This window comes from Camellia sinensis, chromosome 2 (assembly GCF_055761805.1).
Source record: "Camellia sinensis isolate YWXY chromosome 2, ASM5576180v1, whole genome shotgun sequence".
NCBI classification, from domain to species: Eukaryota; Viridiplantae; Streptophyta; class Magnoliopsida; order Ericales; family Theaceae; genus Camellia; species Camellia sinensis.
This window is the reverse complement of record NC_138962.1, coordinates 188510127-188519121: the sequence shown is the minus strand read 5'-3', so window position 1 is coordinate 188519121 and position 8995 is coordinate 188510127. Positions and strand designations below refer to the sequence as shown.

General features: G+C 34.1%; 1 pseudogene; it reads right to left on the bottom strand.

Moving 5' to 3' along the window:
- Positions 1 to 1445: 1445 nt before the first annotated feature.
- On the bottom strand, positions 1446 to 4018 carry LOC145819314 (short chain aldehyde dehydrogenase 1 pseudogene; annotated as a pseudogene).
- Positions 4019 to 8995: the final 4977 nt, after the last annotated feature.

Below are 8995 nucleotides of genomic sequence, written 5' to 3'. Positions count from 1 at the left end.
TGTCAATACCTTTTAAGATCTGTCAAAAAAATAGTGCGCTGCCTAAGAAAGCTGGACTTAGAAGGGAGGCTAATCTGACTCCTCCGGCGATTTGGGATATTACTTGGTTATTGGCCATAGGACTCATTAGTGACTCTCCCTTGTTTTGCAACCAATAGTGTAAATTCAGGGCGTCACACACAATATGTCACGTGACACACACAATAGGTGTCACACATCAACAAAGTACACTAAGACTTTTTATGCTTTTTGTCTTGGAATGATGTATGTCAAGTGACACACACAATGAGTGTCACACATCAACAAAGTACACTAAGGCACTTTATGCTTTTTTCCTTGGAATGATGTATGCCACGTGGCACACACACGGAAGGGTATAATTGATCACTCAATGTTACCAAACAAAGGAAATATGATCAACTGGTAAGATATTTCTCCACTAATAGGACTAATCAAAATAATAGAAATAACCTTAGGACCAATCGGTAAAACTGTTTGTGAGATAGGATTTATTGGTAAATATCCCAATATATATATATATATATATCTTTAAATGCACGCTCCACTATCTAATGTGTATAATTAAAATAATTTTCTGTGTGGTTCGTTATGTGATTAATTCTACGATTAGTTATGTGTCCCTAGACTTAATTAATATAAATTTTGAGGAACGGATTTCTCAATTCTCAAATTTTTGTATCTTACATGTTATTTCAAAAGACATTCGGTTATTAGATTATATCTCAAAATTTTTATATCTTAAGATTCTCTATTTAAAAAATTGTGAGAATTTTATGCAAGAGTATTATGGTACAAAGAACAAAGGATACCTGACCCAAGCCTAATACTTGTTATAATTAAACCACAATGTCACTATCATTGGACTAGTGAATTGGCTAAGGAAAAAGTTAGGGATTATGAAATTTTTTTCATGAAAATGATTATGAAATATTTATGATCCTTGGATTACCTTGATTAGTATATGGTGCTTTATTCTAAGTGTAATTCAAGGGTTACAAAACTTTCATAATTATTTTTATAAAAGGTTTTTCATGATACCTAGCATTGCTGATTGGCTAAATATGTTACTTTCCATCATTTGATCTTGGTAATCAAAATTGGGTTACAAAATCGAGTAATGTTAGGTATCATAAATAGAATGTCATAAAAAACTTTATGAAGGTTCTCTACTCTTAGATTACACACACAATAATCTAATGATAAAAAAAATTCATAAAATATTTCATGATATTTCTTTCATAATTCCTAACATTATTCTACAAAATCTTTCATTTAGAAAAGCAAGAAGCATGAATAGGACTTCAATTATTATGCACTCTGATGCAGTTGGAAAAACAGAGGGACTACCAAGAATTTTTATTCAGAGGAATAATTTACGATCAAATTAATTTTATATATAAGCCTATAGGCTATAGTTCCTTAATTTATTAGTCTCCTACCACACAAATCTGAAACAGAATCACCAAATGCCAATGCCTTCCACCAATCACCAAATGCATTGTTTTCTTATAATCCAAAACAAAATCATAATTCTTACCCTCTACACCAATTACAACAATTATAACGCTTTTGAGACATCATTTGACCATACTCCAAGACCACTGAATAACTTCTCGATGCAGAAAGAGTTGACAAATTTCTTGTAGGCCTCTATAATAGCTGGATTGGTTAAGCTATAACTCCCATCAACCACAAGGTTCACCCCGCTCACGTACTTGGATTCATCACGTACAAGGTACAACGCTGCCTCCGCCACATCTTCACTCTCCAGCACCACCTCCTTTAAGTTGCCCGCCTCGGATAACACCGCCTCCGCCTTCTGCTTCCCTTCCCGTCCTGCCACCAAAGGCGTATTCTTTAATGTCAATGGTGTGGCTACAACAAAATGAGACATGCAATTGACTCCAATCCCATACTGGCCCAATTCCACACACAAAGTTCTTAGTAAGGCCTACAATGGCATGTTTTGAAGTTGTGTAGTCATGTGCAGCTAAACCCGAAGTCACTGAAGCCATGCTTGAAGTGAACAAAATGGTGCCTTTCTTGGCTGGAATCATAACCCGAGCAGCGTGTTTCGCTCCCAAGAAAGCTCCAAAGAAATTCGCATCGAACACCCTTTTGAAATCTTCACAATCCGCTTCTACAATTCTCGGACCAATCTTACCAGAAATGCCTGCGTTGTTGAACATTATGCCGAGCTTGCCGTGCTTGGCGATGGCAGTGTCTACAACATTTTGGATGTCGGATTCATTGGTAACGTCGCAATGAATGAAGGAAACTGTTTCTTGTGAGTTAATGTCTGCACAAAGGAAGTGTCCAAGGTCATCTTGGAAATCGGCGACTATCACTTTCGCACCATGCCTTACAAAATGCCTTTCAGTAGTCTCGCCAATGCCGCTAGCGCCACCGGTAATCACAGCAACCTTACCTTGTAGCCTACAAGTTTACAGTAAAGGTACGTGCAAAGACTTATACACACAAAAATATCCAGAAGTACAGAATTCGTACATAGGAAAAACATTCAAAGGTATAGGACTTGTCTGGTGACGTTTATGTTTATATATATATATATATATATTTTTTTTTTTTTATTTACAAAAAAATTGAAAATGGTAAACAAAAACTTGTATGCAATTTTTTTTTCTTTTTCAAAAATTTAGAAACAATTTACAAATTTACAAAATTTTTGTAATTATATAAAAAAGTTAGTTTCGCTTGTTTAGAATATATATACTTCCCTTCCTCTTTGTCCCACCTCCTCCGGCCACCTCTAATCACTACCATCAGCAACCCCTCACCTCCGGTGATCGGCAACAACCTCCGATCACCACCTCACACGGCCAACAACTAGGGCTCACCTTGAAATTTAGGGGGCCTAATGCGAATTTTCGAAATGGAACCCCTCTTACATTGAAAAAAAAAGTTGATAAGTTACAACTTTTTTATTTATTTGTAACCACAAAAAAATTTACTTACACATATAATCATTAAAATTATAAACAAAACAATTTAATAAAACAAAATTAGGATAAAAAAATTAGGAAAAAATTATTCAATTAAAACTGATAAAGACTTAGGTAAAAAATTAGGGCAAAATTATTTATTCCACTAAAATCTAATAGGTAAATAAGCTATAAAAAAAAAAAAAAAAAAAAAAAGGGCCCATATATTGTATGTATTGTTTTTCTTGGCCCAAACACTTTTTTTTTTAATATATATTTTCATTTTAATAAACATGAGTCAAACTATACTTATAAATAAATATGGACGAAACCATACATGGACCCAATAAAATATTTTGGAGCCCTTTAAATTGATCTTAAAAAATATATATATATTAGACCTATAACATTTTACTAAATTTAGAACCCTATTTTTGGGCCAGGGCCGGCCTTGCCAACAACCACATCCATCCACAATTTGAGACTGTTAGCAATCACCTTCGATCATCACCTCATACCAGCCACCTCTTTCACTTGTTTTCAAAACTCTTCTCCCTCCCCCAAAACAAAACAAAACAAAACACACACACACACACACACACACAAAAATGAGACCATAGACAAATTTTGAGATGGTTTTACCATATGATTCCATCTATTCTGAAATTTGTGTATGAAGACAACATAAATCAAACGTTGGAGCAAGAAATTTTAGAGTACCTCTGGGCAATCCTAGTGTCACGACCCGCCAACTTGACCAGACCAAATTGTCCAACAGGAGGAAATCTCAAGAAAATGAGACTATTGAAATGGCTTGGAAGCTCCTGGAAGACTTGAGAAAGTATGAAGACCATAAAGGATGCTAGAGGGTTCTGGAACTCTCTAGAATGGCTACAAGAAGAGAGGCTACAGGAGAATTGCCTAGAAGACTCTAGAACAATATAGAGCATTGTAGACATTGTACATAACTCTAGAAGCATGTACATAATACTTGTATATTCTAGAGTAGGCTCTTTGAGAGGATGAGGGAAGGATCTAGAATCCCCTCCATCCATGTAGATCTAGAATAGTCTATTAGATGTAGTAAGAGGAAATGTCTAGAACACTCTCTACCCTAGTAGTTCTAGAATGTTCATTTGTAGCCTATAAAAGGGGGAAGCCCTCATTTGGCCAAACAACCCAAGTAACACCCAAGCAGCAATACAACATAAGCATTCCCCAAGCTCTCTAAGTTTCTCAAAACTCTCGTGTGCAAACTTCTCCTAGCTCCCTTCCACAAAAGGCTTACTTAGGTGCAAGAAAGGCGTGCTACAAGCATCTAAGGCCGCACGGTTGGCTTGGAAAGACTGAGGGTTGGTTCAGAAAATCCAAGGCCGTGACAGTTGGTATCAGAGCCAAGGTTGCGAAGGCGTCGTGACTAAGGAAGGAAGGGCACTATGTCGGAAGTAACTCACAAGGAAGAGAACCGCGGAAGGGCGATTGCTAGTGATTTGGGCAAATGGGCCAAGGAGGCTAAGGATTCTAAGGTTCCAAGAAGCAGAGAAGCTGGAGGCAAGCCAACACTGGCAAAGATTGGAGGAAGGATATGAAGCCCAGGCATGACTGCTTCCTTTGCCATGAACTACATTGGGCAAGGGATTGTCCTAAGAGGAGGAGTCTCATTGCAATGCTGGAAGAACTAGAAAAGGAAGAACAAGCATGCATGGGATCTCTACGGCAACTTGGTGCCACCGAGTCAAAGCCTACTACACTAACCCAAGGGGATAAGGGTTTAATGTACAGGGATGACAAGGTCGATGGGGAAGCAACCCAAGTCATGATCGACACCGGAGCGTCATACAACTTCATCAATGCGGAAGAGGCCAAGAAGGGTGGTCTGAACCTTGACGGGGGTCAAGGATTGATGAAGGGGGAAAACACCAAGGTAAAGCCCGAAGATGGCATGGCTCAAGGGGTTGAGCTGCACCTTGGTGAGTGGCGTGAAAAAGTCAATGATTGTGGCGTGGTGCTGGAGATGGAGTTATCGCGAGAGTTCAACGTGGCACAGTTACCTCGCAACAACACTAGGTGCATCATAGAGGGTGGACCTTACACGATTTCAACAGAAAGCAAGGTAAATGCTAAACTCCAACTCCCATTAGCTATGAAGTTGGGAACGGACAAGAACAAGGTAGAAGGCACTACCAAGAAGGTGATTGGGTCCATAAAAGAAAAACCACCAACATGCACAGTTAAGACAGCAGACCAGGCAAAACCAAGAAGGCGTAAGTCAAGGAGAAAGCCTACGACTTCGAGGAAGGAGACGCGACGAGGGCGTCGCGAGCATAGGTGGGGGAGAATGTGACGACCCGCCAACTTGACCAGACCAAATTGTCCAACAGGAGGAAATCTCAAGAAAAGAAGACTATTGAAATGGCTTGGAAGCTCCTGGAAGACTTGAGAAAGTATGAAGACCATAAAGGATGCTAGAGGGTTCTGGAACTCTCTAGAATGGCTACAAGAAGAGAGGCTACAGGAGAATTGCCTAGAAGACTCTAAAACAATATAGAGCAATGGCCCTGTTTGGTAGAGCTGTGGGAAAGTGCTTATAGCTTATGCCTTAACAGCTTATAACTTATAACTATGAACATAAGCTGATTTCTGACTTATAAATTAAGCATCTCCTGCCCTACTCAAAGAATAAGCTGATTTCTGACTTACAAAAAGCTATAAGCTGCATTGTTAAGCTAAACCAAACACATTAAAATAGCTTAAATTAAGCTAAAAGCTGAAATAAGCAGCTTTTAAGCTGTACCAAACAGGCACATTGTACATAACTCTAGAAGCATGTACATAATACTTGTATATTCTAGAGTAGGCTCTTTGAGAGGATGAGGGAAGGATCTAGAATCCCCTCCATCCATGTAGATCTAGAATAGTCTATTAGATGTAGTAAGAGGAAGTGTCTAGAACACTCTCTACCCTAGTAAGTTCTAGAATGTTCATTTGTAGCCTATAAAAGGGGGAAGCCCTCATTTGGCCAAACAACCCAAGTAACACCCAAGTAGCAATACAACATAAGCATTCCCCAAGAGCTCTCTAAGTTTCTCAAAACTCTCTTGTGTGCAAACTTCTCCTAACTCTCTTCCACAAAAGGCTTACTTAGGTGCAAGCAAGGCGTGCTACAAACATCTAAGACCGTATGGTTGGCTTGGAAAGATTGAGGATTGGTTCAGAAAATCCAAAGCCGTGACACTAGGTAGGATAGGATGGAAGAGACTTTCATCATATCTTCAGCTTCTTATGTCTAATGAATGAGAGAACTTCATTGGGAACCTTGTATATATATATATATAACTCCATTGCAGAATTGATAGAATCTGTAGAAATATTAGTGGTTTTTTTGTCCGTTTCTTTTGTCTATAATGAACTTTTTGTTAAAAACTTCAAAAACTCTACATTTTTTTTTATTTTACTTGATTAGACGGAGCGGAAAAAAAAATTAAAAAAAGTTAAAACAGACCACACAAAAAAAAAAAAAAGTAGTTGCCTTTTTTTAAATTTTTATTGTTTTTTTAGATACGTCTACACAAATTAGACTTAAGAGATGTCTTTGACATAATTTTTTTTTAAAAATATATCACTAAAGACAAAAAAAAAAAAAAAATTAATACAATTTTTTTAACTGTATTCCACAATTTTGCATAATTATATCAACTTCTCTTAAAGACTACAGTATTAGCAAACAAAACAAATGCAAATGGTTTCTGAACACACAAATGATTAAAAATAATATATACATTTAGGCCTATTTTGACAAAAAACTAAAATAATTTAAAAGTTAAAAAATTGCTACTAAAAAATCAACTCTCCTTTTTATTTTGCACGACTTTTCGTAAAAAATAAAAAAATCAATTAAAAGTTCTCAAAATAACCCTAGGTTGTGTTTGGTTGATGGAATTTAAGAAAGATTTGAAAAGGGAAAGAAAAAAAAAACAGATAAAATGTGAATAAAATATAATTATATTTCACTTACGTACACCACGTTTCTCTTTTTCTTTCCAAATCACAATTCATATTCATGAAATATATACAGCCTTAGTGTTAAAAATATGATAATATCATCTTTTCATTCATATTACTAATGAATAACTGATGAAAATAAAGTTTTATGTTATATGAATTAAAATTTTGAAAAGGAGCATAGTTCAATTATATCAAATGTATAAGACTTAGTGTATTTTTTTGTAAACCTTAAATATATTATTGTAATTTATGTAATATATGATTATCCAAATAGCCAAACAGAAAGTAAGGAGAACAGACAAAGAAAAGAGGAATTGAAGATGCCCCAATATAGAATTGATACAAATATATCCAAATGTTAAGCCAAACAGATAGTTGACTTGTAGAAGAGATAAAGAGTAAAGACGAATTGGAGATCAACTTTGCCTATATGAATTATTTTGTGATATTTTTGTAAGTTGAAAGTTAATAATTAAAGGGTCTTATTAACAAGTGTCTTTAGGACACAAGTAAAAAAGGAAACAAAATTGAAGAACACACAACACTTTTTACTAAATTCAATATATTTTTACTGAAATAAATACACTTTTTAATAGTTTTACATATTTTTAAAACACTTTATACATATTTCTCAACATTAAACAATGCATAGGGGGCACTTGTTAGCATTTGTCATAATTAAAAAATAAAATTTTAAATTATTCCTCCTTTAATTATTTGATAATTAGTTGTTTTTAATTTATTTTTATTTTAATTAGTTACAAACAAATAAAAAATCTTAACAAATGGCATTAACGATTGGTTTGGAAATTACAATTATTTATTTATTTTTTACTTTTTAAGATAAAATCATTTCTATAAAAACCGATGCACTGGGTAAATACTAAAAACAAAATACTTTTTGTTATTGGAAAATCCTACTAAAATATAGCTTTTTTTTTCAAATTTTATTTATTTTTTAGCAGAAAACAATTTAAAAATTTTGACTTAATTAGCCAAAAAATACATTAAATAAAAATAAAATAAAATAAAATAAAATAAAAATAGTAACAACAATAACAACAACAACAAAAAATCAAACACAACCTAGAGCTAGATATATGACTTTGAAATTTATTCAAAAAATATGTAATCCAAATTTAATTTTATATGATAAAACTTACATTTATAATCCACATTACTTTTTTAGATAAATTTCAGGCTATCTTTTCTTGGCATATATTTAGGTTTCATTTGGCAAGTGAGTTCGAACTAATTTAACTTACTAAAAAATAAAATAAATTAAAAAATTAATAAGACAAAATATTACATTTAAATTATAATCATTTCATTTTTTCTCTCACAAAATTATAAAAAAATCAAAAAAAAAAATTATAAACGAAACTTGTTAATCAAGTTAAAATAGTCACACAAAAAAATTAAAATTAAAAAAATCAAACTAAAAAAATTCTTTTCAAATGAAAGCTTAGGTGACGTGGATGTCTTACATACATGGTTAAAGGTGCTGCCGGCTGTATAATCATTTTCCTAACCAAAAAGGGCTGAAATGAGCATCATTGAGCCTGGTTGGTTAAATTTTTTTTAAAATTAAAAGTTGATAATCAAAAATTAAGAACATTCTTTTTAAGAGATTCAGATAATCACTTTTTTCATATTATTTAAAATACTTCTACTTCATAAGTTACAAGCATAAACTAAAACATACACACCAACACCTTCCAAAAAAAATAAATAAATAAATAAAAATAAAAGCTTTAAGCAATAAGCATATCAAGGAACCATTTTTAGGAACCTTATGGGGTTGGCCTAGTGAGTGTAACCTAGGACTTCAAGGTGTATTTTCTCCAAGTCACAGGTTCAACTCCAACAAGATGCTATCAACTCCTTGAGACCACGTCTACGAACTCTAAGATTTGCCCAATTCACGTAGATGACCATAACCTAGACACCCGGTCATAAATAAAAAAATAAAAAAAAGAACCATTTTTAGGAGAAAACATGGAGTTTGCCTAAAAAATTGTCATAAC